Below are 9,796 nucleotides of genomic sequence, written 5' to 3' on the forward strand. Positions count from 1 at the left end.
ATGGGATTGAGATCCGGGCTCTTCGCTGGCCATGGCAGAACACTGACATTCCTGTCTTGCAGGAAATCACGCACAGAGCGAGCAGTATGGCTGGTGGCATTGTCATGCTGGAGGGTCATGTCAGGATGAGCCTGCAGGAAGGGTACCACATGAGGGAGGAGGATGTCTTCCCTGTAACGCACAGCGTTGAGATTGCCTGCAATGACAGCAAGCTCAGTCCGATGATGCTGTGACACACCACCCAGACCATGACGGACCCTCCACCTCCAAATCAATCCTGCTCCAGAGTACAGGCCTCGGTGTAACGCTCATTCCTTCGATGATAAACGTGAATCCGACCATCACCCTTGGTGAGACAAAACTGCGACTCATCAGTGAAGATAACTTTTTGCCAGTCCTGTCTGGTCCAGCGACGGTGGGTTTGTGCCCATAGGCGACGTTGTTTCTGGTGAGGACCTGCCTTACAACAGGCCTACAAGCCCTCAGTCCAGCCTCTCTCAGCCTATTGCGGACAGTCTGAGCGATTGTGCGTTCCTGGTGTAACTCGGGCAGTTGTTGTTGCCATCCTGTACCTGTCCCGCAGGTGTATGTACCGATCCTGTGCAGGTGTTGTTACACGTGGTCTGCCACTGTGAGGACGATCAGCTGTCCGTCCTGTCTCCCTGTAGCGCTGTCTTAAGCGTCTCACAGTACGGACATTGCAATTTATTGCCCTGGCCACATCTGCAGTCCTCATGCCTCCTTGCAGCATGCCTAAGGCACGTTCACGCAGATGAGCAGGGACCCTGGGCATCTTTCTTTTGGTGTTTTTCAGAGTCAGTAGAAAGGACTCTTTTAGTGTCCTAAGTTTTCATAACTGTGACCTTAATTGCCTACCGTCTGTAAGCTGTTAGTGTCTTAACGACCGTTCCACAGGTGCATGTTCATTAATTGTTTATGGTTCATTGAACAAGCATGGGAAACAGTGTTTAAAACCCCTTACAATGAAGATATGTTAAGTTATTTGGATTTTTAAGAATTATCTTTGAAAGACAGGGTCCTGAAAAAGGGACGTTTCTCCTTTTTGCTGAGTTTATTTTTGTTCAGTGTATATGGAGTGGAGTGATGTTTTTAATGGCGTTTGGTTGATTAACCAACGAATCACACAGATAGAAAAAATAATCCCTGGCTGTGTCCCAAACAGCACCCTATTCCCTACAGAGTCCGATGGGCCCAAAAGTAGTGCACTACATAGGGAATAGGGTGCCATTCTCTGGTCTAAAGTAGTGCACTATATAGGGAATAGGGTGCCATTCTCTGGTCGAAAGTAGTGCACTATGTAGGGAATAGGGTGCCATTCTCTGGTCTAAAGTAGTGCACTATGTAGGGAATAGGGTACCATTCTCTGGTCTAAAGTAGTGCACTATATAGGGAATAGGGTACCATTCTCTGGTCTAAAGTAGTGCACTATGTAGGGAATAGGGTACCATTCTCTGGTCTAAAGTAGTGCACTACATAGGGAATAGGGTGCCATTCTCTGGTCTAAAGTAGTGCACTACATAGGGAATAGGGTGCCATTCTCTGGTCTAAAGTAGTGCACTACATAGGGAATAGGGTGCCATTCTCTGGTCTAAAGTAGTGCACTATGTAGGGAATAGGGTGCCATTCTCTGGTCTAAAGTAGTGCACTATGTAGGGAATAGGGTGCCATTCTCTGGTCTAAAGTAGTGCACTATGTAGGGAATAGGGTGCCATTCTCTGGTCTAAAGTAGTGCACTATGTAGGGAATAGGGTACCATTCTCTGGTCTAAAGTAGTGCACTATGTAGGGAATAGGGTACCATTCTCTGGTCTAAAGTAGTGCACTATGTAGGGAATAGGGTGCCATTCTCTGGTCTAAAGTAGTGCACTATGTAGGGAATAGGGTACCATTCTCTGGTCTAAAGTAGTGCACTATGTAGGGAATAGGGTGCCATTCTCTGGTCAAAAGTAGTGCACTATGTAGGGAATAGGGTGCCATTCTCTGGTCTAAAGTAGTGCACTATATAGGGAATAGGGTGCCATTCTCTGGTCTAAAGTAGTGCACTATGTAGGGAATAGGGTGCCATTCTCTGGTCTAAAGTAGTGCACTATGTAGGAATAGGTACCATTCTCTGGTCTAAAGTAGTGCACTATGTAGGGAATAGGGTGCCATTCTCTGGTCAAAAGTAGTGCACTATGTAGGGAATAGGGTGCCATTCTCTGGTCTAAAGTAGTGCACTATATAGGGAATAGGGTGCCATTCTCTGGTCTAAAGTAGTGCACTATATGGGAATAGGTACCATTCTCTGGTCTAAAGTAGTGCACTATATAGGGAATAGGGTGCCATTCTCTGGTCTAAAGTAGTGCACTATATAGGGAATAGGGTACCATTCTCTGGTCTAAAGTAGTGCACTATATAGGAATAGGGTACCATTCTCTGGTCTAAAGTAGTGCACTATATAGGGAATAGGGTGCCATTCTCTGGTCTAAAGTAGTGCACTATATAGGGAATAGGGTACCATTCTCTGGTCTAAAGTAGTGCACTATATAGGGAATAGGGTGCCATTCTCTGGTCTAAAGTAGTGCACTATATAGGGAATAGGGTGCCATTCTCTGATCAAAAGTAGTGCACTATATAGGGAATAGGGTACCATTCTCTGGTCAAAAGTAGTGCACTATATAGGGAATAGGGTACCATTCTCTGGTCTAAAGTAGTGCACTATATAGGGAATAGGGTACCATTCTCTGGTCTAAAGTAGTGCACTATATAGGGAATAGGGTACCATTCTCTGATCAAAAGTAGTGCACTATATAGGGAATAGGGTACCATTCTCTGGTCAAAAGTAGTGCACTATATAGGGAATAGGGTACCATTATATAGGGAATAGGGTGCCATTATATAGGGAATAGGGTGCCATTATATAGGGAATAGGGTGCCATTATATAGGGTATAGGGTGCCATTATATAGGGAATAGGGTGCCATTATATAGGGAATAGGGTGCCATTATATAGGGAATAGGGTGCCATTATATAGGGAATAGGGTGCCATTATATAGGGAATAGGGTGCCATTATATAGGGAATAGGGTGCCATTATATAGGGAATAGGGTGCCATTATATAGGGAATAGGGTGCCATTAGAGACACATCCCTTCTCTCCATTCCAGTGCTCACATCTATAGATTGACACAATACTGGTAGACTGGTAATACTGAGTGTACAAACCATTAAGAACACATACCCCCCCCCACCCCCCTCCCCATTCCCCCTTTGCCCTCAGAACAGCCTCAATTTGCCCGGGGCATGGTGTCGAAAGCATTCTACAGGGATGCTGGCCCATGTTGACTCCAATGCTTCCCACAGATGTGTCAAGTTGGCTGGATGTCCTTTGAGTGGTGGACCATTTTAATACACACGGGAAACTGTTGAGCGTGAAAAACCCAGCATCGTTGCAGTTCTTGGCACAAACCGGTGCGCCTGGCACCTACTACCAAAACCCCGTTCACAGGCACTTAAATATTTTGTCTTGCCCATTCACCCTCTGAATGGCACACATACACAATCCATGTCTCAATTGTCTCAAGGCTTAAAAATCCTTCTTTAACCTGTCTCCTCCCCTTCATCTACACTGATTGAAGTGGATTTAACAAGTGACATCAATAAGGGATCATAGCCTTCACCTGGATTCACCTGGTCAGTCTATGTCATGGAAAGAGCAGGTGTTCCTAATGTTTTGTCCACTCAGTGTCTACTGTAGGTTCATCCACGGACATACAGTATGATATTGATACACTGTAGCAGAGTAGCTGGTGGTGAATGAGTGACCTCTGTCTGTGGGATGGAAGGATGGTCACACTTCTTTTTCATTTTTTTGTGGGATGGTCATTGGGTGTATTCATTTCTCATTGCAACATACGAGTGTAAGCCAGGGTGGTGGGGGGTTGCTACTAAGCTATATGGAATTGTTTTGTAGGCCAAACTGTTCGGTGCGCTACAGATGATTTTTATGAGAAGACCGATTTTTTTTCGGGATGTCTCATGATCTGACAAAGACCGCTCTAGCTCCGTCACCTCTCACCGCGAGATGCAGAAGTGTTACATATGCGGATGCGATGAATTGAGATGTATCCAATGCAACAAAAAAAAAACACATCTCTAGCTTTAAACTGATACGTTTTTATTTATTTATTATGATTATGCTAATTCATTTTCCACAGGGGCGTGGACATCGACCTTAGGTGGTTAAATCTTTTGCCTTGCCCATTCACCCTCTGAATGGTACACATACACAATCTGTCTCAATTGTCTCAGAGCTTAAAAATCCTACTTTAACCTGTCTCCTCCCCTTCATCTACACTGATTTGAAGTGGATTTAACAGGTGACATCAATAAGGGATCATAGCTTTCACCTGGATTCACCTGGTCAGTCTGTCATGGAAAGAGAAGGTGTTCCTAATGTTTTATACACTCGGTTATGCAAACCACCAAGGACCAAACCACCACGGACCAAACCACCAAGCTGAATATCTCTCATCTCAATATTTCACTTTATTTTATTTGTTTAAATAACCAGTCTACACTTTGTTGCATTTCTTCATTGAGTTAAATGTCTCATTTCATTTCCTGTAAAACCATGTCTTTATAACATGTTTGTATGGAGTAGTTAAAACTGTCTTTTTCATTTGGGATTTCTTTACAATATCAGATTGCACTTATTTCCATCTACAGTTGAAGTCGGAAGTTTACATGCACTTAGGTTGGAGTCATTAAAACTCATTTTTCAACCACTCCACAAATGTATTGTTAACAAACTATAGTTTTGGCAAGTTGGTTAGGACATCTACTTTGTGCATGACACAAGTAATTTTTCCAACAATTGTTTACAGACTGATTATTTCACTTATAATTCACTGTATCACAATTCCAGTGGGTCAGAAGTTTACATACACTAAGTTGATTGTGCCTTTAAACATCTTGGAAAATTCCAAAAAATGATGTCATGGCTTTAGTAGGTTCTGATAGGCTAATTGACATCATTTGAGTCAATTGGAGGTGTACCTGTGGATGTATTTCAAGGCCTACCTTCAAACTCAGTGCCTCTTTGCTTGACATCATGGGACAATCAAAAGAAATCAGCCAAGACCTCAGAAAAACAATTGTAGACCTCCACAAGTCTGGTTCATCCTTTGGGAGCAATTTCCAAACACCTGAAGGTACCGTGTTCATCTGTACAAACAATAGTACGCAAGTATAAACACCATGGGACCACGCATCCATCATACCACTCAGGAAGGAGACGCATTCTGTCTCCTAGAGATGAATGTACTTTGGTGCGAAAAGTGCAAATCAATCCCAGAACAACAGCAAAGGACCTTGTGAAGATGCAGGAGGAAACGGGTACAAAAGTATCTATATCCACAGTAAAACGAGTCCTATATCGACATAACCTGAAAGGCCGCTCAGCAAGGAAGAAGCCACTGCTCCAAAACTGCCATAAAAAAGCCAGACTACTGTTTGCAACTGCTCATGGGGAGAAAGATCGTACTTTTTGGAGAAATGTCCTCTGGTCTGAACTGTTTGCCCATAATGACCATCGTTATGTTTGGAGGAAAAAGGTTGATGCTTTCAACCTGAAGAACACCATCCCAACCGTGAAGCACGGGGGTGGCAGCATCATGCTGTGGGGGTGCTTTGCTGCAGGAGGGACTGGTGCACTTTACAAAATAGATGGCATCATGAGGAAGGAAAATTATGTGGATATATTGAAGCAACATCTCAAGACATCAGTCAGGAAGTTAAAGCTTGGTCGCAAATGGGTCTTCAAAAATGGACAATGACCCCAAGCATACTTCCAAAGTTGTGGCAAAATGGCGTAAGGACAACAAAGTCAAGGTATTGGAGTGGCCATCACAAAGCCCTGACCTCAATCCTATAGAACATTTGTGGGCAGAACTGAAAAAGCGTGTGCAATCAAGGAGGCCTACAAACCTGACTCAGTTACACCAGCTCTGTCAGGAGGAATGGGCCAAAATTCACCCAACTTATTGTGGGAAGCTTGTGGAAGGCTACCCAAAACATTTGACCCAAGTTAAACAATTTAAAGGCAATGCTACCAAATACTAATTAAATGTATGTAAAACTTCTGACCCATTGGGAATGTGATGAAAGAAATAAAAGCTGAAATAAATCATTCTCTCTACTATTATTCTGACATTTCACGTTCTTAAAATAAAGTGGTGATCCTAACTGACCTAAATCAGGGAATTCTTACTAGGATTAAATGTCAGGAATTGTGAAAAACTGAGTTTAAATATATTTGGCTAAGGTGTATGTAAACTTACGACTTCAACTGTATAAGTAGTGCTCTAACGATGGATCAGGAATTAATGTGATAGATTTGATGTGCACCTATTTTTATTTTTAACTTTATTTAACTAGGCAAGCCAGTTAAGAACAAATTCTTATTTACAATGACGGCCTACACTGGCCAAACCCGGACGACGCTGGGCCAATTGTGCGCCGCCCTATGGGACTCCCAATCACGGCCGGTTGTGATACAGCCTGGAATCGAACCAGGCGATCTGTAGTGACGCCTCAAGCACTGAGATGCAGTGCCTTAGACCGCTGCCCCACTCGGGAGCCCAATCTACTACTCTAACTCTTTACATCTGAGATTTTAATCAGCCATCTTTCATGAATGCAAAAGTATTGTCTAGACTTTAACATGAGGGGTTAGACTTTAACACGAGAGGTTAGACTTTAACCTGAGAGGTTAGACTTTAACCTGAGAGGTTAGACTTTAACCTGAGAGGTTAGACTTTAACATGAGAGGTTAGACTTTAACATGAGAGGTTAGACTTTAACATGAGAGGTTAGACTTTAACCTGAGAGGTTAGACTTTAACCTGAGAGGTTAGACTTTAACATGAGAGGTTAGACTTTAACCTGACTGTCACGGATTCAGCCGAGGCTGCTCCTCCTCCTTGCTCGGGCAGGCTTCGGCGTTCGTCGTCCCCGGAGTACTAGCTGCTGCCGATCGATGTTTCGGTGTTTGTCTTGTTTGGTCTTTATTGTGTACACCTGTTTCCCATTATGTTGGATTGTACTCCCTATATTTACCCATGTCTCTCATTTGGTTATTTTGTGTGTGATTGTTCGTTTGTCATTCTGGCAGTTCCTTGTATGTACGGGTCGTTGTGTTTTTCCTCTCTGTTTTGGAGGTTTGTTTTTTCATTCCTATGCCAGGTCTCCCTACAGCCCTACAAACGGCCGACGCCCTGTTTACTCACGTCTTCCGGCACTACGGGGTGCCTGAGGATATAGTGTCTGATCGGGGTCCCCAGTTCACGTCTAGAGTCTGGAGGGCGTTTATGGAACGTTTGGGGGTCTCGGTTAGCCTTACCTCGGGTTTTCACCCTGAGAGTAATGGGCAGGTGGAGAGAGTCAACCAGGATGTGGGTAGGTTTCTGAGGTCCTATTGCCAGGACCGGCAGGAGGAGTGGTCGGGGTATATCCCCTGGGCAGAGATAGCCCAAAACTCACTCCGCCACTCCTCCACTAATCTTACGCCTTTTCAGTGTGTGCTGGGTTATCAGCCGGTCCTGGCACCCTGGCATCAGAGCCAGATCGAAGCCCCTGCGGTGGATGAGTGGTTTCGGCGCTCGGAGGAAACCTGGAACGCTGCACATATCCATCTGCAGCGGGCAATCAGACGGCAAAAGGCGAGCGCCGATCGCCACCGCAGTGAGGCTCCAGTGTATGCACCGGGAGATCGGGTCTGGCTCTCGACCCGAAACCTGCCCCTTCGCCTGCCCTGCCGGAAGCTGGGTCGGCGGTTTGTGGGGCCATTTAAAGTCCTGAGGAGATTGAACGAGGTATGTTATAGGTTACAACTGCCCATTAATTACCGCATTAACCCCTCGTTCCATGTGTCTCTCCTCAGGCCGGTGGTAGCTGGTCCACTCCAGGAGAATGAGATACGAGAGGCTCCTCCGCCCCCACTAGACATCGAGGGGGCTCCGGCGTACTCAGTCCGTTCCATCGTGGATTCGAGGCGTCGGATGGGGGGTCTGCAGTATCTTGTGGAGTGGGAGGGGTACGGTCCGGAGGAACGGTGCTGGGTCCCTAGGAGGGACATCCTAGATCCCTCCCTGTTGAGGGATTTTCACCGGAGTCATCCGACTCGCCCTGCTCCGCGTCCTCCTGGCCCGCACGGCTGGATCCGCGCGTCAAGGGGGGGTACTGTCACGGATTCAGCCGAGGCTGCTCCTCCTCCTAGCTCGGGCAGGCTTCGGCGTTCGTCGTCCCCGGAGTACTAGCTGCTGCCGATCGATGTTTCTGTGTTTGTCTTGTTTGGTCTTTATTGTGTACACCTGTTTCACATTATGTTGGATTGTACTCCCTATATTTACCCATGTCTCTCATTTGGTTATTTTGTGTGTGATTGTTCGTTTGTCATTCCGGCAGTTCCTTGTATGCACGGGTCGTTGTGTTTTTCCTCTCTGTTTTGGAGGTTTGTTGTTTTGTACGTTATTCTTACTGTATTCAGTAAAGAACGTTGTCCGCCGCTCAGTGTCCTGCATTTGACTTCTCTACCGCATACACGTCGCTTGACACTGAAGAGGTTAGACTTTAACCTGAGAGGTTAGACTTTAACTTGAGAGGTTAGACTTTAACCTGAGAGGTTAGACTTTAACTTTACCTACATCCTGATTTGTTCTTTAATTTTTCAACTTAAATGACAAATGGACCACTTTGTATTGAACAGTATTTTTATATGTAGGACTCTTGTTCACTGTGGCACGTTATTGTATAATATTGATCATTGAATATTGTCAAGTGAGATTAATACTTTTATCATAACGCTTTGTGAGACAATACTTATTGATTACCTGAATGAAAGACAATTTTGGAATTCACATCTTGATATTCTATAGCCTTTATAATTAATTAAGAGATGTTTTTTTTTTAAAGTGCATTTATAATCCTGCGGATTTCAGTTAAGAATGAGCTGACCAATGAACTAGATCAAGTGTCTAACAACGTTACAGAGGGGAAGCTGTGGTCAGACCCCACCCCATGCCTTCACTCGCAGAATGGAGTTTTTCTTATCCCATCTTGTTCTAAGGGGGCACAAACAAATGTGGTTAGTTCAGTTTAGGCAAGAAATGCAAGTAATTCCACGAAAGGTTAGGGTTATGGGTTGGGTTATGTTTAAGTAAGAAACATGATTGGTTCGGAACCAAGGAGAACTCCACTGAGCGGTCATTTTGTCCAGAAAACGGTTGCCAAATAGCCACTAACTATCTGGGTTAGAGACTGTCATGACTTCCGCCTTACCTTACATTCCAGGGTCATATTCATCATGTACCAAACGGAATAAAGTACACTGAAACGGTAAGGGACTACCTGGAATTGTCCAACAAGAAACACTCGTTTTTTTTTTTGTTTTTTTTGTTTTGTTTTCTTTTGCCAAACTTTTTTGCTACGCTTTGAAACAGTGTTCCCTAATGAACACACCTCCTGTAGAGCAGATGTGGTGGTTACGTTCTATTTCAGTTTGACTGTGTACAGATGTTGTTAATATTAACTGATTGTAAAGCGTGATATGACGTCCACGTTCACATCGCTCAGGTTCTCTGTGATATAATTGTGTACGACTCGACTGTCGTCGTCGTCGTCACAGGGTTCCGATTCGATTGTGTCTATCCAAGGCGTTTAGTCCGTCCACTCTGCTCTCACAAATGTAAAGTCTACAGCAGGTCAAGCAGAAGAGGAATAGTAGCAGTGTTGAGGTCAA

This window comes from Coregonus clupeaformis, chromosome 30, assembly GCF_020615455.1.
Source record: "Coregonus clupeaformis isolate EN_2021a chromosome 30, ASM2061545v1, whole genome shotgun sequence".
Classification (NCBI taxonomy): domain Eukaryota; kingdom Metazoa; phylum Chordata; class Actinopteri; order Salmoniformes; family Salmonidae; genus Coregonus; species Coregonus clupeaformis.